Genomic DNA, 22,500 nt, shown 5'->3' on the forward strand with positions numbered 1-22,500 from the left:
AGAGCTGAATATCCTGAAAATTGTGTGCAGTATGCTTCTTCACAGTAAGGACAGTTTACATATCACATTAGATGAACATTTCATCCATCACCTGAACATGACAGAAAGGGAATCCTACAGTAGATTTTGAAACTTTGCACATTACATGAGCACTGATAACCTATTGAATTAATGAAATATGTTTGTATAATCCATCAGCAGAGTCATGTTAGTATGGTGATACCATAAAATGACTTGTACATCCATCAGCCTAATAGACATACACAAGTAAAGAGGGGTGGGAGTCAAGGGTGAATACAAGGAGAGATGGACATACACATAACAATGATTGATGTAATGGAACATTCATGGGCATGTTTTGGTATGTTCTCATTATTAAGCTGCTATGCTGTGTGGCATGAAGTGACAGATGTAGGGGTAAAGAGGAGTTAGGAGAGGGAATACAGGATTATGACAAGCAGAAGAATGCTGGATAAATATATACTATTTGTGGGATGGATGTCAATACACATAATTTATTTTGGCCAATATTCAATATATCTCCATGAGAACTCATAACTGGAGCAAATGTTAAAATGTGGGTTATTAAAAATATCACAGACGTATAACATCACATTAAGAAATGATGTGAGAAGCATCTGGAATTGAAGCCGTGATACTATGGGCAAAATAACATCCCACATAGGCTGTTACATGTTATTGCATCCAGCAGTGTACAGAACTGTCAGACTGTTTCAAAATGGTGGCTCTACTCTGGTTTAATGCTGTGTTCCTGTAGCATGTTTAAGCACCATTGTACAGAGATACCTGGACTAGTGTGGCAGATGGCAAAAAATCACCAGGTTTTGCCCTAGGACATGAGCAGCCATTCACCACCATTTGGCATTGATGCATGATGCCAAACTCTGTGTAAATTCATAGGACAAAAAGTGAGGCTTTTGATGGGCCATTTCTGGACATGTGTGTGTGGTGTGTGATTCTATTTTTTACCAGATTAAAGGAGTGAAATGGGGTAGATGGGATAGTGTTGAAATGGGGGGCAAGCAAGGGGAAGAAGGAAAAGGGAAGAAATAAAGGAATTTGCAGGAACCAATTAGGGAACAACCACAGATCTCCACTTCTTCAACACAGTAATGTGGACATGTTTAGAAAATTTGATGAATTTGGACTACCAGCACAACACAGATGGGTAACAGCAATACAGTCATGCTGTATTACCAATTGGACCAAATCAAATGTATCAAAAAGACACATATGCAAAGTGGAGAGCTATGTATGTGACAAATGTTTTTGTGGGACAGATGCCCATTTTTTTGCTTCAAAAAGAGAGCTATGTTAGGTAAGAGACATGGAAATGTGGGGGTCAGGTAGGTAGGGTAGGTGGAGAAGCAGGTGGAGATAAACAAGACAGACACAGGGATGGTGATGGACAAAAACTGTTTGGGAACACCATGACTTGGAATAAATTGGTGATATCGGAGGCACATGCCCATCAAGAGTGTTAACAGTGATAATCTAGTCCTCAACCTCAGAACTGTTATCACTGTCCCCTTCCTCAGTTCCCCGTGAGACTGCTGCATGTATGAGTCTCTTTTCTGTTTTAAGGAACAACCTCTCCAGGCAGCTGATGTGGGCACCAAGGCAAGTTTCTATTACATCATGCACCATCCCTGGCTGCTCCTGGCTGGTGACATAATCACTGCCTCCACTAGTACTCCCAGAGGGTACCACTACACCAGCTGCTGGGGTAATGCTACCTGATGTGCATGGACCAGGTAGTGCAGGGGCTGCAGAGGCAGTACTGCCAGGTTGTGTCCCAGAGGAGCTGAGTGTTGGTGTGGCAGCCAGTAGAGGGTTGGCAGGCTGAGCTGCAGTGGCTTGCCTACCTTCCTGTGGTGAAAAGCATTTGTTTTTTTTTAGCAGACAGGTATGACATCAGAATAGTGTTTTTCCATCTAGCACACACTCCCAAACACGGGCACACACACACACACACACACACACGTGCACACACGCACACACACACACACACACACACACACACACACACACACACACACACACACACACACACACACACACACACACACACACACACACACACACACACACACACACACACACACACACTGATACATACACACACACACACACACACACACACACACACACACACACACACACACACACGAGAGAGATAAGGGGTAGGGTGAGACAAAAAGAAAAGAGATGATTAGAGACATGATATATCACATTCATGCTTTATTACAATACATATCTGTTTATTATTACACTTGCCTACTACAATTACCAAGAGCTACAGTAGTCAGCATGTATGCATACTTGCTGTTACAGTTAAGATATGCATGCTGAACTTGTTACTGATGTATGGACATCAGAGTCAATTGTGGTGCACGACTACTCTCTGAGTCACTCAAAACTTTCAGCATGTGCTTCCTTATTCGCTGAAATTTCCTATGCAGCTATAAAATCAAGAATAAGAGAAAAACAGACATGAAAGCATTATGCATATCAGTCTTGCCTATCTACACCATTCAATATAATTTTAAGTTCTGTTATCTGTATATTTATACTACTGTGGGATGTCAGCAGTTCTAAAGTCATGCATTCACTGGTCAAGTTGAGCCTGCTTGTATTGTTTCAGATCACTATAATGGTGCCTGGACTGCTCCAAACTGCATGGTATGCCAGCACTGGAGATAACCTTGGCTAGTCTGTTTCACACCTCAGCCTTATACTGAGACCTAGTATAGCCCCTCCCCCCCTGCAAAAACCTACGGCTGTAGCACTTCCTGAGGAATACAACAGATATTTTAGACTCCATCAAACACCAGTTCTTGTGCCCTGAATTTAGCACCATTTTCCCATCTCTTGCCATTTTTACAAAGGTCCTCCAAGACTAGTACAAGTATTTTGTTGCCAATTTGTGACATTGCATTGAACGACCAGTGGGCAAACACGCGCAATCATCCCAACTGCGTTTGCACTATGGTAAGTGAAGAGAAACATTGCCAAACAAAGAGGAGGAGAGTTTATTAAACAGCAATGATGATATGACATTTGGCATTGATTTATGGCACGTGTTCTGCTATACTTGGTCTACCTTTGTCCAGTGGTCAACACTGAAATGCTAAATGACATACCTCTCAACCATACCGAATTACTCGTTTTTTACCGAGTTTTGGGGTCCAAATGAAGGGGTGCCATGATTCCCGAGTGGCACCCCTTCATTCCCAATTTTTTTCATTTATTTTTTTAAGTTTTTAAAATACCGCGCTGTCGGAGCTGACGTCATCACATGTGCAATGACATCAGCTCCGTCAGGGCTACCAGCCAGTCAGAAATGAGCTCAAGGAGCCCACATTGTCATTTCCAGCTGGTCTGGCTGCAAATGTGAGTGGGAAATCTCGCCCCCGATTACAGGAAGTTCATCAACAGCAGCACTCACTTTAATGCAGGCAAAATGGAATTTCTGATGTTTGGATGCTCGTTTTGTCCTCTGATGATGTTAACAGCAACAGTGGATGCGACAAGATTGCAAGCATATTGCATCTCAGGCTCAGCTGCTCAGCAAGAGTGCATTATTTTTTTATGTAAATTTAGTGTAAGCCAGACTTATTTAAATTTTTATGCCCATGCAAAATCAGTTCTAAATGCAATGTATATGTATGACATTTTGCTGATGTGGTACAATTAACATTTACTGAACCAAAAGTTTTATTTTATTTATGTATACACAGTTACACTGCTAAAGTTTTATTTTTGTATTTACGCACAATTATCACTGCTAAAGTGACAGAATAGCTTTTGGGGAGAAAAATATAATTTACCGGGTTGGGCAGAACTAGCTATACCGGCAAGTCTGTCACCTAAAACTGGAAATAAATCTAATCTTGTAAGATTTATATAGTTTTTTTTAGGGGATTAAGTGGTCATCCTTACAGTGTATCCTAATAAGGTGCACCTATGATGGGTTACCTTTGTCTCTGCTGAAAGATCCACTGTGAAATATGGGTACTAATATGTGGTATATGTTGTCTGATCGATAACTAATGAAAACAGTATGAATCTCTTATTAACTTGTTGTAATGAGGAGGGACCTGTGACCCTGCCTCTGTAAGAAACTGTTAATTGCATGTTTACATTGGGCTATAGACAAGTTATATGCTGGACTGCATCTTGACAAGAGTGCATTTTATGGGTTCATCAGCTTTCCAAACATTATGTAACGTATTTTTCCATTTATACTTCATGCAGGTGTGGATCTTCTAATCTAGTTTATGACTGTTAATTGTGCTGTTTTTAGTACTTCACCAACCTTACTGTTTGAGGTTTGCCAGTACAACCCATGGATGTCTGGAAGCACAAAATACATGGGGTAGGTGACAGGCTAGTTTATTTTATGCAGTGAAATAGTGGGGGCCAAAGATGGAGGGCTTGCTCCTTGGATGTGCAGTAACTCATTTTTAGGAATTAGAGTTATGAAAAAATAAATGGTGAATAGCATAATTCCATGTAGGATGCAGGCAGAACTCACCTTGTGTGGAAAGGAGATTTTGTTTGCTGGCTATAGAGCCAGGGAGTGTCAAAAATCTGAATAGATTCAGCTCAGGAAGTGGAGATGAGAGGTAAGTCTATAGAAGGAGTATTTTCTGGGGGAGGGCAAGGGGGGTATACAGGAGAGACTGCTGAAAGTACTTACATAGAATGCAGGATGAATGGGATATCCAATGAAAAGGGAAAACGTTAATTAAGAGACTGAATAGAAAAAGTAGAGATGTGATGTTATTTCAATAAACAAAGGTGAAACAAAAGAAAGTATGGAAGCTAGAGAAACATGGGAAACAATGGTCTATTTATGGATATAGTACCATGACAGGTAGAAGGACATGGACTGCAATGATTCTGGTTAGGAAAAGTTTATGAGAAAAAGTTTGTAATGTTCCAAAAAATTCCACTGGGAGATGGGTAATAGTGTGAACAGAGAATGTTGGGAAGAAATGAAAGATTTGTTACATTTGCAGTCCTAGTGATGATTCTCCCAGTTCTTCGGGGAATTTCATGAGGTAAGATTTAGAACTGCTAGGAGAGATGAGTTTGAAATCATTGGAGGGGATTTCAATCTGACTGCATATTCCCTGTCGGATAAAAAAATAAGGAAGTACAGAAAAGACCAGGAAAGCACAGAAAGTGGTGACAGGATGGGAGAATGATGAGGGATGGGGGGATATATGGAGAAGGATGGAGAAATTAAAGAGGAAATATTTTCTCTGCTTCTCTCTCTCTCCCTCTGTCTAGATGGGAAGAAAAACAGGGAGGTAGATTAGATAGGTAAATTCTTATAGGTGAAATAACATGTATGGTTAAGAAAGTGGAAATAGGAGACAGGAATCTGTTGAATCATGCTTTAGTGAGGCTATAGGTTAAATGAAGGAAGATGGAGGAGATGAAAAATGGTGGAAGTTGAAACTCGGTTTTGGAATGGTGGAGAAAGAAGAATAAAGGGTGAAAGTATGTTGCAGGAGGGAGGTGCTGTGGCTGAATTCAATAAAGGAAATAGGAAAGGCAGGCACATGATGGGCTGCTGTTAAATGTGCCTGGAAAGGGCAGATTTTATTTGATGTATTTTAGAGAAGGCAGGAGATGGAATGGTTGGAAGTACTTATGAGGGAACAAAATATAAAGACAGACAATGGAGAGAGAAACTAAAGTAGCAGAGATGGGACTAGTATTATAGTGATGAGTACATGGGGGAAAATTGGGAAGGCTTTTGTTATGGAAACTGCACAAGAGAAAGCAGAGCTAGAGTATAGAAGGGCTGAGAGGGAATGGCAGTGCAGAGAGATATGAGAAATAAGGCATCAAAGAGGCAATATGGAGCTTCTATAATAAAATGTATCAGGCTAGGGACCCATGGAAACACGAGGAAGACTGAATGAGAGGAAGAAAAACACTAGGGGAAGCCTTCACAAGTACTGTTGCTTATTTTGAGAAAGAGACTGCATAGTGAATGCTCAGCATGCTGCCATGGTTACTCGCACCAATAATCTGATTCTCTGGTATAGGTATATACCTGTAACTGCAAATGGCATCAGAATTTTTAAATACAAACCAGACATGCTAAAGGTATACTTAAAATACATACTAGCTGCATGAAAAAGGAAATAAGTAGGGCTGTAAGTGGGCAGAAGTTGTACATAAATTGACTGACTTACAATCTGGGCTGGGAGGGCATTATTGTATTATGTGCCCCATATAGCAGCAAATGACAACCAGCAAAGTTTTTCACAAAATAAGCAATTGAGGTGCAGTTTCAGATGAGCTGGTAAGTAGGGAAGAATACTAAATGGCTATGGATTGGAGAAGTATTTTGTTACAATGGGGAGTATATACACACTCATACTCAACACACATCTGGTGTTAGTTGTTTGTATAAATGTACTTTAGTTGCTGCTTAGTAATAAGCTTTTACCTTGTTTTTGCTAAAACACTGAACATTTATTATACATCTACACACTGCCATTCTCTTTGTACCATTCCTTTCATACTTTGGTCTTCTGCAGTTATTTTTTTTATTCTGCTGTCTTTTCTTGCTGCTTATTTCTATTAATGCAGTCACCCACTTTCATTGTTGCATTTGCCCATATTCTCTTTCCTTTGCTTTCCATTCTTTTAGTTTATCCATTCATTCCCTTAGCTCCTATCTCCTCAGAAATATCCTTTTCCAGTTCCAACTCTGTTTTTGTATGCATGCAATCCTTTTATTCTGGTGATCAGTCCCTTCTACAATATATAAAATGTAAAAATAAAATCCAAATCATCATTGTATTAGTAAAGCAGTATGCACACATTAGTGTTTATGGTAAATGGGATGAAATAGCCAGGTAATGGGACATTGGAATGGCTGCAGGGGGACTCTGGTGCCATATTTTTGGTTGTCTGTTCTTCAGTTTGCGTTTGAAAGTTGGTATCCCACAATTCCATTGGAGTGGTTTGGGTTACATAATTATATATGCAAATTAAATATTAATCAGCGTACAAATTTGTACCTATTTTTCATGGACCTTGTCCAGATTTTTGATGTTTCTAGGTTGAGAGGTATGCTAAATGATTTGTCTTTTAAACCATGACTTTGGATGGTTCAATGGAATGACTTGACACATATTTCTAGGGGCTTACACATTGTCAAAAATAAAGTTTACAGTGTGGGATTCAAACCTATGTAAAAAAGAGAATGCATACATTTCCACACAAGAAAGTATTCCTCATTTCCACAGAAGAAGTGTTGCCAGTTGTGGCCATCACAGATATACAGTTTAAAGAGTGACTGGTTCTGTACTTCAATTAAGCCTGTATGTGTGTGACATTACAAAGTCCTGGCTAATGCATTCTCAGGAGTGATGAAGGACTAATGTCTGACAATGTACTGGAAATGGACAGACTTGCATTACTTTAGTAATAGATTTGTGATTTGTGGTACATACCCCACAATATGTTCTATTTTACAGTTGTATTTGGGTTATGGGAGGGGTGTAGATGATTGTCAGTAAACCATTGTATCCATCAGAGATATGTAACTGAATTTTTATTACATAATCATCATTGTCCTGCTAAACCAGTTACACATATAATACATATGATACCATGTGAATGCTCAATCAACCTACTATACATAGCTATTGGTATGCAGCATTACCTTTATAATCACAGTTTTGTGAAAGATTTTAGTGGGACACTCTTACTAAAAAGGACATTAAGCTGGATTAGAACCCTAGCTCACCTATGGTTTGACCATGAACTCACTGCACTTACACATGTAGCCACAGAGAAAGTTAGGCAGCATGTGCGTTTTCCACACTCATGCTGTCCAGTGTGCTGACAGCCATACATCTCCACTGAGCCAGTTTGCATGAAGGAAGGTGAACCAAGTTTAATTTTTCACTGTTTTCTTAAGTAGTGAACCATGTTTGCACACAAATCGGCATTGCACAAATGGAAAAGGCAATACCTAACATATGTTTTGTGTGCAAATGCTCATTATGACCCTTTCTCCATAAAGAAACAGCTACTGTGATACTCTAACCCTGTTTTACCTATATTTCTCTCTCTTTTTTAGCTCAATGAATTTACACCTTGTGTCACAGAAATAGTAAGGGAACAGGTAGAATTTCTGAAATTATTACCATACATGTTCCTGACCACCACTCAATGCAGTTAAGCGTGTTTGTGCTTTATAAGGCAACTGGAATTACATTTTAAATTTTAAGGCAGGCAGACCTTCACTCTAGATGATTGTCACTTTTGAAGTGACACCCCAATCCCATGGGCAAAAAAGGGAAAAAAGGATTGTGGATGGATGGACGGATGGAACCATTGTTTGCACTAAGCTGTGTGACACTCAAATGGTAAAGCCAAAAAACAAATCACAAAACAAAAAAGAGAAAAGACAAAAAAGGTTAAACCACAGAAATTCTAATGTGTTCTCACCTCATCTGCATCTTTACAATGTGCACATGGCTTTAGTGAACCATGTAGGGTTTACTGAATCCTGCCCTAAGTTTTATTTAAATTTTTACTGCATTTGATTTTTATTGCATGAAGAAGGATTTCTATTCTGTCCAGAAGCAAATACTAGCACCTCTGCGGTGTTGTGCTGTTGTATTGTTAGTTGTTCATGTGGTGATCCAGAGCCTAACCCAGATGCTAGTAATTGTAGTGTACAAGGATGGGGAGATGGGGGAAGCTACCATGGGTGCAAAGTGTAAGGAAGCTAGTTGATACAAAAGCACCAACTGGCTTTCCACAGTAAAAGGTGGAGTCCTTTTTTTTTACTCTACAGTTGAGCTGAGGCGGGCATGTATCTGTAGGAAGCTAATAGGTAGAGAAGCACCAACTGACTTTCTACAGTAAAAGCCAAAGTCCTTATTTATTTATTTAATTATATTTGCTCTTTAATTAAAGAGCAGAGGGGGAACATAGATTTGTTTGAAGCTGATTGGCAAAGATCAATCAGTTTTTAACAAAGAACTAAGGAGGTGGGGTGGCATTTCAAGGACTGGCACCTGGTACTAAATGAGATAGCTATGTCTTTGCCCATTAATAATAACACAACTTAACTCACCAGTTCATAAAACATGTGCATGAAACAAACAAAATGGCCTAAGAATAAGCTGCATCAGTAACAGAAAAAGTTGCAATAAAATCACTGAAACACATTCTTAATTATCATTTTATCAACTTCACATACTTGCTATAACTGAAACATGGCTTGAACCATATATAGAATATGCAATCATTCTCCCTCCAAGATACAACACAATACACTCTGGATTAGTAAATGTGCTGGAGGCATAGCCATAGTGTACAGAGAAAACCTAAACCTATCTAAAGCCAATATAATAATACATTAATTTAAGAAGACAGAGATGCTGCTAATAACCTTACAGTTCAGCATTTGTAAAACAATAAATCTAGAAATCATCTATATCCAGGGGCGGCTCGTGGCATCGGACTGCCGGACTGCAGCCCTCTCAGCTAAAAAAAAGAAAAAGTACCTTTTTGTGTGACAGACTAGAGTAGCGCAGTATTATTTTAAAATTACTTTGTTTTTGTCTCTGAGTCCGCGACTCGGCAAGTACGCGCATGTGCACTTTAACCGCCTCGGGTTGCGGCGGTTTTAAATAAAGACTTCTTTTTTGTTTTTATTGCAGCCCAGTGGGCTAATTAAGGCATCATTGTGATGCCCAGCAGTCTATGCGGTTCCAAACCGCATAGAATTGGACGGGGCTCGGACTGCGACATCCGCAGGCACGTACATGACGTGCTTGTTGGGCTAAATGCTGCTGATTGGTTGTCGCTCTCTTCCCGGGCTTTATGTGCTGGGAAAAGAGCAAGAATCAAACAGTAAGTCAGTTGTGGATTTGTGACTGAGTCAGTCACACGGGAAGGACCGATACTTATTTATTAATAAATTTGCCACTGGATTTTTTTTTTTTTTTTTTTTGGGTGGCCTAAATATTTTGTCAGCTGTGTAGCCTGTGCTGAAGAACAGAAGAAGAAAGAACTGAAGAAAGAAGAAGAAAGAAGTTAGAAGAAGAACAGAGTGAAGGTGCAGAAGTAATTGTTTGCATGCTGATGTTAGCATTTATCTGTAACCTTGACACCATGCTTCCTATAACAGAAGGTAGGAATGCCTAGAGTTGTTTAGACTGGAATGGGGGGGTACTAAATCTTAGTATAAAGGTCATTAATTTTGTTATGAAATGGAAACTCAGGCTTTATCTTATGGCAGCATTGTTATAATCAGTTGGCAGCTGTAGAACTAATTTTATTTACGTGTCCATAAACCTTTTCTGGTTGATGGGGAGAGTCCATGCTTAAACTTGTCCTGGTTGAAGAAAGTCCAACCTTAGTTGCAGTTTAAATCAAGCTGCGTATTTCTCTACAGTGCAGCTTTCAGTAGAGTTGCTAGTGCAACATGGTCATCAGGTGTTACCCTGTGTGCATTGTAATTCTTATTTTCTTGATTTGGATTTAAAGGAGAGGGAAGCTTGCATATCTTTTCTAAACCTAATCTCTTGCATGCATCGGTAGAGAAATTTGTCTCCACCTGCATGAAATGAAGACTTAGTGTCTTGTGCTTATTTTTGGTATAGGGATTAATGTTACGATTAGGGGTTATAGTTTAGTGTTTTACATTATCCCAAATGGAGGGGATGGCAGCACAAATGATGTAATCCTTAGTGTATGTAGTACATCTAAGTGGCCTTTTTGCAGATTTTTTTAGCCTTGCAGTATAGAGAATTAGTGATTTGTTGTGCTTGGGGGATTGTGCTTTAGATGAATTGCTAGCATGATAGTGTAATACATCAAAGGGCAGAATGTAACTTCAAAAGTGGGGAATGTGGTATATGAAGACCTTTTCTGTAGAAAAAGCAAACAGAGAGAAGAGTCAGTCAGACAGAGAAAAGAAAGAGCTCCAATCCTTCCTAACTTCAGTTCATGATGGAAACGGACACAGTCACTCTTTTTTTAACACTTCTTAAACAGAGGTAGGTGTCCAACTCCTAAGACCTATGCAGTAATCTTTTAAGCAATTTATCTTGAGCTTGTTTCTTGCAGCAGGTCTTTTTTGGATAAGAAACATAGTGGTATGTTGCTCTGACTGTTTTGCACAAGGACCTTGGCAGTAAAATGTATGGTGGTAACACAGCATTTTATTCTAGCAGCTTTACAAGATTATACAAGCAATTTTTAATGTGTCCCTGTTTTTTGGCCTTTTGACCCCCTCAATAAATTTGGCTTTTTCCAGATTTCTTGTGCTGCGAAAGTTGAGATGCAGTTGAGTATTGAGTAGATTTTACAAGGAGCTGAGAGCTGCAGGGGAAGAGAAGTTTAGTGCTGCTTATGCTAAGTCAACTTATATTGTTAATAGCACAACAGGTTGTGTACTTGCTTTTGATGCAGAAGATTGTTGGTTCTACTCCCACATGGGGTGAATGCTGCTGTACTGAAAGTTATGATACTAACTATGAGTTTGTTATCAGTTTGCCATCCATTTCCTATTGCAATATTACTAGCTTATCATTTTTAATGTAATATAGGCAATTTATTCCTCAGGGGCATCAGAGGCTTTATTTTTTGATGAAACTATGAAATATAAAGGTGTTTGCTAGCAGCAACCTCTTCATTAGTTACAGATTTATTTAATGTGGAATTATTTAATGACTTTTTACTTCAGAGATTGTGCATATTTACTGATAATGGTGGACTGTAGAATTGTGCATATTTACTGATAATGGTGGACTGTAGAATTGTGCATATTTACTGATAGTGGTGGACTGTAGGAGTTTGAGTAGACTTTTATGATGGAAATGTTCTGAATTGGGAAGTTTTGTCATTATTGGTGCATGCGTTTTGTTTCATTGTTTACTGGAAAATGTTCAAAGCAGTAGGAAGGTGTATCAAAGAGCACATGTATGTTTCATATGCAAGGGGCCTATGATTTGAAAACAGCCCAGAATTAATCTTTATCTGCCACTGGCAAAATGTATTTTCTTTGAATGTGGGTTTCAATGCTGTTTTAATGAATGTGAGTTTCAAGGGTAGAGAAGTTTTAAAAATTGTCCTTATTTTGGGCCTTTGTCCCACTTCTATGTATGGCTTTGTCCAGATTTCTTGCTCTGAGATTGAGAGGTATGACAAATGTGTCAGGGCCATCACAGTCAGCAAAAGACATTTCAAATTGTGACATATTTGTTGCACCCCACTCCCCCATGTAGTGACTCTGGATGTGTCGAAGCAAGGCAAGGAGTAGTTATGCAGTGTAAATGTGCAGAGTATCCCCCCCCCCCATCCAAGGTAGACACTAGTACTAGAGTGGCTTTTCATCTGTCCTTGATTTTTGCAGAATGGTCTGGTTTCTGTCATATTTTATGTACTGTTGATTTATGTTTATTACTCAAAGTGCCTGTTGCTCTGTGTTTAAGTAGCAATACTTTAATGACCATCAGGTAAGCTTGGCTGAGATCGTAAGATGCAAGTAAGCTTTAATAAGCATACTGTTAAAGAATTGCCAACATTGAAAGCCTTTCTGTTGTTGCCATGTAGAGAATACATAACTAGATAATGTATAAGCCTTGGGTATTGAAATGCATATGACAGTATTTGGAATAAATGACAGGATTACATTATTTTAAGAAGCTCATTACACTTAACCTGTACAGTAATCATTTTAAGCAATATATCTTGAGCTTATTTCTTGTTTGTTTTTCATTTTTTACTTTGATCATGTTTTCCCCAAGAAACAAGTAGATAGTTGTCAGGCAGCAGGTCTTTTTTTGGGTAAGAAACATTGTTACAAGTAGGGGCATCAGAGATTTCCACTTTCAGCATGTTACTTGGTACTTTAATAAAGCTGAATATAAATTATAATTAGAACTGCAGTGCAAGAAGTGGTTTGAGTTGAGTGCTGCTTGTTTTTCTTATACTTGATTTTGACTGGCATTCCATTAATGTATTTAAAAAGTAATTTATTTTTTCATGCCTCACAACCTTTTTGTTACCATCTAGATATTATGTAAGCTGTCATGCAGCCAATGCATTGAAATATTTTTATTCTTCTACATTTCATTTTGTCTTGATTGGACTCTCATAATGACGGTTTGGCGCCCAGGGCAGTGTATTTGGTTAGTTTTTGTGTTTTTGAGCATAGCTCCTCCCCTTTCTAATTGGTCACACCCCTTCCCATTGACCCCACCCATTCAGCTGTATCCTGCCGCCCCCCCTTTGATTTGAAGTCACCAGCCACCACTGTCTATATCCCACCAATAAATTTAGACACTAACATCTGCATCTTTGAGAATATCCTCTCCTAGATTACCTGTAACGGAAATGTGACTTCATAATATTTGGAAACATTTATCTTAACTTGAATACAAATACCATAGATGGGAAATTAAAATTAGACAGCTCAAATATCAGTGTCTATGGACTTTCACAACTGATAACATCCCCTATCTGGACAGATAAAATAACAGGTAAAGAATGCCAACTTGGCTTGTCTTCAAACAATCAATACCAAACATTTTAATCACATCAGATGTTATTCCTGATACAGTAAATGACCATCAAACAATGTACACTTTAATAAAATACAGGAAAACTCCACAAAGATATCAAATTAAATTGTGTCTGAAATATAAAGCAAAAAAAATTCAACTCTATTGAGAAATAAAAGGTAATCGGGAACCACAAACATGCCTTCCACTTGAAGAAGCTGACTTACTTTAATGACACTTGCATTCATTTACTAAGCTGTCTAGTCCCCTTACAACAGAAAAAAGTGAAATACAGAAGAGCCCCTTGAATGATACAAAATATAAAACTAACCACAAATATTAGAGAAAAAGCCGCAGCAAAAATATAAGCAACCTAGAAATCTAAATAAAAGTCTAATAAAAATGCAAGAACATTTAATATTACTAGTTACAGATAAAACATGAACACACCCCAAGAATTTTCTGGAATACTATTAATACTCTCAGGAAAGTACGTGGAAAACCCACTGCCAACCTTCTTCTTTACAAACTCAACTATGCCATTGCCTGTATTTTGAACTCCATTATATTGCTGCTGTATTATGTCACACAAAACAAGACATGAGCATTTCAGTTTCCAGTCAGCCCTTGTAATCTACATCTCTCAATTTAGATCAAGTACCTACCAATTTCTTAAAAATTTAATCTACAAACTTAAACCCACTGCCTTAGCCCCAGACGTGGTATCTTCAGACTTCCTCCAGTTAGAGGCTGAATCAATTGCGAAAGTTGCAGACAGTGCAGCACAGCAAAGGAAGAATTCAGTACATGAACAGTGAAAAAGCAGACTAAAGCAAGCCTTAGAGATTATTTATTCAGAATAGGATAATTACAGTATCCATGTATGCCTGCCAGATTCAAAAATGCACAGGGCATGCCTAGCACAACTTAAATGCGACAAAGTGCTTCACAGACAGCTTTATGAAAACCTTTGGCCGAGGCTACATTTATTACCATGAGAGAAGGCTATTTGTTATGAAATCCTGTGGAATCTGCACCATTACCAAAAAAAAAAAAAAAAAAAAAAAAAAAAGTTAAGCAATGTAATGAATTACAACAGACTGGGGTACATAGAGGAAGATCTGCAATGCATCCTAGAAGGTAGTCAGCTAGATGCTGACCCAGGTTACATTTAAGCCAGCTTTCTGATCAAGAAATAATTGACAGATACTGATGAGACAGACATCAGGTACAGATTGTGTGTAACATATGAGGTAATCAAATATCTGCTGAAACCAAAGTATGTCTGAGCATAGATATAATGACATCAGGTGCTTTTCAATGGTGTATGGGAGATGCAGTAGGAGTGTCACAGACAGCTGCCAGTTCCATCCTTTCCCAATTCTGGCAGCAATGTGCATCGATGTGGATGAATACATCCACTTTCCAGCCATAGTAGAGCACAAGAATGGAGCACAGCCATGCTGTAAACATAATCCAAAACTGTCAACAGTATGCATGACAACATATGTATCACCTCCTTTCCACAAATATGTGTCTGTGGTTATTCACTAGAACCGTGGCTAATGACACCATATAGAGTCTCATTCAACCTTGCTGAGGATGCATATAATACATCACATACTACAACAACAAATATCATCAAGCATACGTTTGGCTTGCTGAAATCCAGATTCAGATGTCTGGACATCCAGCATGTACTGCAATGCACACATGAAAAAGCAGTACACATGATTACTGTATGTGTCATGCTACACAACATGTTAACATCAAAGGATGGTGGCTTGCCAGTGACAGGGGTGCGTGGTCTACCCCAAGAATCTCAGATGTCTGAAGATGACATTTCACAGCTGTCAGAGGAGGGTCAGGAGGACAAGGGGGAGAGGAAATTAGTATGTGTGACAGGGGATACAGACAAAAGTCCTAGCTCAGGCAACATGGAACCATTTGACACATATCTTTAAGTCATTACTAGCCATAGGTACATGACTATACAGAGTAAACATCAATGTTTACATGCTGCCCCAAAACAGCAGCTCAGTTTGCAAATAATGGAAATGACATATCAGTTTTAGACAGTGAACATCATCCATAACCTATTCTTAATGCATAGCACTATAAACACATATCAAACACTGAGAGAAAACAGCAATCCAGGAAAATTGTCTGCAAGGTATGTAAGAGGAACACACAGGCACATGTATGGGATGCAGGATTTATACATAACTGAATTACCCACTGGACAGTTAAGTTATCATCATACAGAGTAATACCATAAAACATTACCCATTCAGTAGGAAAGCAAGGTTCATGGCATGTATGAGAATGCATGTAGACACACACACACACATGAGTCTACTTCTGTTCATCAAAAAAAACACATTCCCAACAAACTGAAGATCGAACCCACTTAAGCAAAAGTGCACAACATCGAAAATGCACTTTCGCAAAAGACGATTTAATGAAGCACATTACAGTAGGGATAAGGAAATATATCCTTTTCCCCGCTGTAGTGCAATCTTAGAGTTAATATATTTAAGTAGGGTGTGTGTGGGGGGGCATAGGAGGGTAGAGGGGGGCTTGCCCCCCCTGCAAAATAGTGTTTAAAGTTTTTTTTCCGATTCGCTGAATTGGCTATCGCTTAAGTGGGTGTCTACGCTTCTTGTTTGAGATTTTGAAATTTCAATCAAGAAACATAGACCCATATATATATATATATATATATATATATATATATATATATATATATATATATTCACTTTATAATCTCGAAATACTGAAATATTGAATTTCAGTATAACGAGACTATAAAGCCGAAAACTCACAAACCTGAAAACCAAAATCATGAAATTCAAAACCATGAATGTCAATAAAACACTACACCACACATACAAACACAAATACACCTACCTTCCGACACTACAACAAAGCAAAACAACACACATGAACACAACAAAACAAACACACACACCTACTCTTCCTTTAAGCAGGGGATCTGTGCTCCCCACACCCCAGCTACTTATATATACCAACTCTGAGGTTGCACTAAACACCAAAAGAAAGAAAACCCACCAACACACATTCTGCACCTCCCCTTGCACAAACATACATCACATACATACAAACACCACCACTCTCAACACTGATACACTCACACTCTTATCTACCTACCCTAACCCACACCTAAAACTCCCCAACGCACTCTCCAACAGACAGACCCTCCCCAAAACCCTTAAAAAACATAACACTTACCTAATGCGCCATCACTACCATGGGTTTGACATTCCCAGGTTCGATATTCTGCAGTTTCACGCAACTGTAGATTTGACAATTTGGTCTTGAGATACTAAAATTCGACATTTCAGTATTTTGAGATTCCAAAGTGAATACACACACACACACACACACACACACACACACACACACACACACACACACACACACACACACACACACACACACAAACACACACACACACACATCTATGGCAGATTCAGTCAGATATGGGAAGGCACACATGAGAAATACAAGTAAACACAGTGACTGAAAATTGAAATGGATCCACAGAAAGGCAGTTAGTGCTGGTGTTAGGCATATGCAGGACTATATTAAGATGCCATAAGTAACACAGGTATGTATACAGAGCATAGTTCAGCATGTGTGAATGCAACACAGCAAGGCAAACTGTAAGGAAAACATAATTTGCATCTGTTCACCAAGAAAGATGCAAACATTAATGTGTGACATCATATATTGCATTATTGTTGTGAATATCATCACTAACATATGTCAGTCAGGTAATACATATCCATAAATGAATCTATTCACTTATTTAAAAAAATATAAGAAAATCCTGTGGCATCAGACAGATTAACAACAACAGATATATTTCTGAATCAGTGATCAACACAGTGTTCATCATGCCACCAGGTCAGAATGACACAACAAGACACACTGTGTTTCACAGATGAGGTCTAGGGTGCCCAGAATGACAGCTTACCACTTCTGGAAACACTTAATACATGTTGTTCAACAGAGACGCTTGATGTGGTGACACTTTCAGGTGTAATCTGGGAAATAACATGACTGTCATGTGACTGCCTGGATGTCAGAGTTGTCAACCACCATGTTGGGAGACAATTTAGTAATTGTAGGAACTACCAGAGTTAATGCTAACACAGTTCCATGGTTAACTAGGGAAACTAAGCAAAAAAATAACAGAAAGGAATAGAGCCTGGACAGCCTGGAGGTCCAACAAGAACCCAAGAATGCAGCAAGTGTACCAATAGATTAGAAACCTAACCAAGAAACTAGTCATGCAAGATAAAAGAAATTACTTTATTACCCATCAGAATCAACACATGAACAATCCTAAGAAATTCTGGGCAGGTTTAAACAGGTTACTACACCCTGGTAAAACCACTACCCTACCGCCAACATCAGGTTTAACAAAAGAAAACAGCAGAATCATTCAATACATTTTTTACTGAAACCGTACTTGCCCTTGCATAAAAGCAACCTACTGCCAAAACTACAAGCAACCACCCCACACCTAACAACAATCCCACTTTTAAGCTACAACCCACCACAACCGCCTACATAAGAAAGCTACTCTCCCAATTAAAACCTACAACATAAGGAGCAGACTCTCTCCCCTACGTATACTTAAAACTGGCAGCAACTGAAATAGCTATACCAGTCTCTATACTAATAAACAGATCTATCTCTGAAGGCTCAATACTCCTGATTTGGAAAACTGCCTACATTATACCCCTTCATAAAGGGGGCAATTCTTATGACATATCAAACTACAGACCAATTGCAATCCTATCCTCACTTGCTGAAATATTAGAAAAATTTATTCACCAACAATTAATGTCCCACCTTACTAATCAAGAACTCATATTTCAAACACAACACGGGTTTCGTCCAGGTCATATCACAATCACAGCCCTGTTAGCATTCACAGATACCATAAACCACAACAGGAACAATGGTAGGCTTTCTTCAGCCCTTTTCTTAGACTTATCAAAGGTATTTGTTATGGTTAACCATGAAAAAACTCATCTCCCACCTTGTAAACCTAGGTTTAGACAACCTATCAGTCTCCTGGTTCAAAAACTACCTCAGCAATAGGCAACAGGCAGTATTATGGAACAATAACTTGTCGCCACTCTTACCTGTGACACTTGGGGTACCTCAGGGATCTATACTGGGCCCCTTGCTGTTCTCAATTTTTACAAATAATCTCCATTCAGCTGCAAATAGTTCAACCATTATCTAATACGCAGATGATTCAACTATAATATGCAGCTCCTCTACCCAAGCAGATCTACACAAAAAACTCAAGATAATTTTCACTCAGTCGAAAGCTAGCTTACTGAGAATGGCTTGATACTTAACCCCCCCAAAAAACAAGCTCCTACTATTTCATCCCTCACTAACTACTGCTCCTACCTCTTACTTCACTATCCACTCTAAAAACGATACCTCTATTTCACCCGAATCCCATACAAAACTTCTAGGTATTACCATTGATAACAAGCTAAAATTTGATATGCACATAAATCTGGCTATTAAAAATACAAACAAAAAGCTAGGTAGTCCCTACAAACACAAATCCTTCCTGGCCCATAATGCTAGATCCACAATTGCTCGTACCCACCTTCTCTCAACACTACTGTATGCATCGCCAATTCTGACCAATTTATCCAAAACAGAAACCAACAAAATGACCACCTGCTGTAACCAGATAGCCAAATTTGCTAATAACAACTCCTTCAGAACCCATCACTGCCATAACCTAAAGCAATTGGGCTGGCTTGAACAACCAAATCTACTAATCTATAATCAGCTGATCATCACTCACAAGCTACTCTCCCAACCAAATATACCTCCTTCATTAAGTAACATAATCCAACAGTACTCCTGTCCTAGACAACTCTGCTCCACAGACAAGCTACTGTTAACAGTTACTAGAACAAACAACCATGCTGGTGATGCCCTTTACTCTTTTTATGTGGCCAAAATCTGGAACTCCCTGCCTGCATCCATAACCCTGGAAACCTCCCTGCCTAAATTAAAAAAAAATGTATCAAAAGTCACCTAAGCAACAAATGGCTATGTCCCTGCTCCACATCAGCCTAACCCCAGTACCACTCCTATACTAATGCAACTCTTGGCTTAAACAATAGTCTCTTGTTTCACCTGCACAAAATTGTACACCACAACAAAAGAATGATGGTAATTTTCTGTTAGTTTGCACAATTTATTGTTGTTTATAAACCTATTGATAACTGTATCTGTATATGGCTTAACATTTATATGTATTCTCAACTAGATACCCTTAGTGGACCTAGATGAAATATGTATCTAAGAATTGTCTTTATGTCTTGTAAATTTGTCTCCTTGGAGCTTTTCTCCCCTGGCCTAAACTGAAAATGGACATGTATCCAGTTGGATTATCCCGGTTAAATGTAAAATAAATAAAAACAAATAAATAAAAATTTACAGAACCAGGTGTGGGAGTTGATGACAGATGTCTTTCAGATGCAGATGAGGGACCTGATGGGAAATTTCTTTTAGGACATGGTGCAGGCCATATGCAACTCCTTCCAGAAGATTGCATGTGAGATCATTCATGATGTTCGACCCAGTCAGGGTGGGCCCTCAGGACCATATTGTCTGTGAGATCCAATTATGTAATGCTGCCACCATGGTGTATACACTTTCAAAAAATGTACTGTATAGGCACAATTGTGCAGACATATCATATTGTCATGTGTAGCTGATAAATGACCATACATCACAGATTTTGTGTCATAGGTGGCATTAGGTTACACATGACATATGACACACATTAATGCAGTACACATTAATTTAAGCAATTATAGAACATTTACATGATGTGCTGTACTTAATGCATACATTAATATCTATAAGGGCAGGTGTGCTATATCTTAATTGTGTGCACGTGTGTACTCCTATTCATGCAGTGTAGCATAATATTATGTCCAATACACTGTGCTCGTGTATGTGACAGGTCAAACTTGTCAGTTACCATTATGCAATTGAAACACAATTGTTCTCCTTTTGTTGTCCCACTATATACATGGATGGTATGATAGCAATGCAACAAATGTATTGTTCACATATTTCACAAATAACACACTGACAGATGGGTCCATTTCCTTTATTTACATACATTATCCATGTGTATGCATTACACACATTTCTCTCTTGGTTGTTGTTGTCTTATGTCTATTCAACAACATGACCAGTCCTTCCCCTATAAGTAGTGTAGCCATGATGTCACACTGGCACAATAGCTTTGTGTGTGGCATTTAGTGGCACATATTGTGCCATGTTGTATCACATTCATGTGCATGCCATTCATGGGTATTTATACTTCACTTAATGCATAGACAGTCATTTTTCCATTACTGTATATACAATTGATGCTATATTTAGCATAATTCCTGCATGCATTGTTTCTCATTCTAAGTTATATTATAGCATGCGCAATCATATCAGCACAGATGCCCATATTTTGGAATTTGACTCGATGCTATAAGCAGGACTTGCCTATCCTCTAGTCCATCCTTTCCACTTTCTCCTATTCCCTACCACACAACCATACTCAACTATGTTATTATAAGTTAATGTTTTAAGATAAATATTATTCTCATTATATCATTTTGTTTATATATGTTATTCACTTTTGCAACTAATTGTAATCATTGTCTCTGGAGATTTTCCTCATCAGGTCTCTTCTGAAGAAGGGTACCAGCCCAGCCAGACCAACCCGGTTAACAAATGGCAAATAAAATAAAAACAAATAACTAAATTTGGTATAGATAAACAATGCTTTCCATATGTTTACATGTCTCTGAACATACTATGATTGAGACACAAATGCCTTTGTACATTATAATTGTACACATTCAGTTCTTCCATTTTCGTGTGCATGACTTGTCGTTTACTTAGTCATGGACATGGATAGTGTTATTCATTTATTTTTTATTTTTATTTATTTTACATTTGTTGATCGGGATAGTCCGACTGGATGCATGTCCATTTTCAGCGGAGGCCCGGGGAGAAAAGCTCCAAGGGTATATATCATTAAGGGTGTTTGTTGCACCTGTTCTATTATGTTATCATGACAATATATATATGTGCATTCCATAATAAATATTATGTTGAGTACCTATGCATTTTTCTGTTTACTTGTCACACATTACTGAGTTTGTGTAATATGTACACAGACGTGTTTAGAGACATCAGATGCTGTCTACTCATGATGTATACTAGCCATTTGCTTCCATGTAGCTTGGGTGGACTTCCACACCACTCTGTATCGTGAACATGTGCATGTGCAAAACGTTCTTTGATATACAGTTGCCTAGCTTCATTGTGTGTCTATTTCTTTTGCTTGCATTCCATTACTGATGTGGACCTCTGTTGTCCACCTCTCTTCCCCATTTTTCCTTTGTCATATACTTTGCACATATACATGGCATGCATTTAACGTCCTCAACATTAACATTGTTGCTATGTAGTTTCACTTTTAAAATAATACCTTGTGTAACAATTTTGGCAATATTCACATGCAAAGCACATGCAAGCAATGTAATTTTCCCTGTTGTACTTGTGTTTTGAGTACTAAATAGGACTTGTTTTACAACCTTAGCTAACATTATTTATACCTTTTCTTACCTGTTATTATTCAATGTCATTGTTGCCTGTATGTGTAGTGACTCTGCTTTCTCTTTATGTTCATCCCATGCAGATCGCACATATGTTTTTCATATATGCAGCCTATTTCTCATATATTTTGGTTGTGTACATATGCTTGGTTTGCTGCAGTACTTCAGTTTAGCAATGCCCTTATTTATTTTCCTTTTACATGCATGGTTGGAGG

The sequence above is a fragment of the Protopterus annectens genome, chromosome 1.part0 (genome assembly GCF_019279795.1).
Source record: "Protopterus annectens isolate FY-2018-M chromosome 1.part0, PAN1.0, whole genome shotgun sequence".
Classification (NCBI taxonomy): domain Eukaryota; kingdom Metazoa; phylum Chordata; order Ceratodontiformes; family Protopteridae; genus Protopterus; species Protopterus annectens.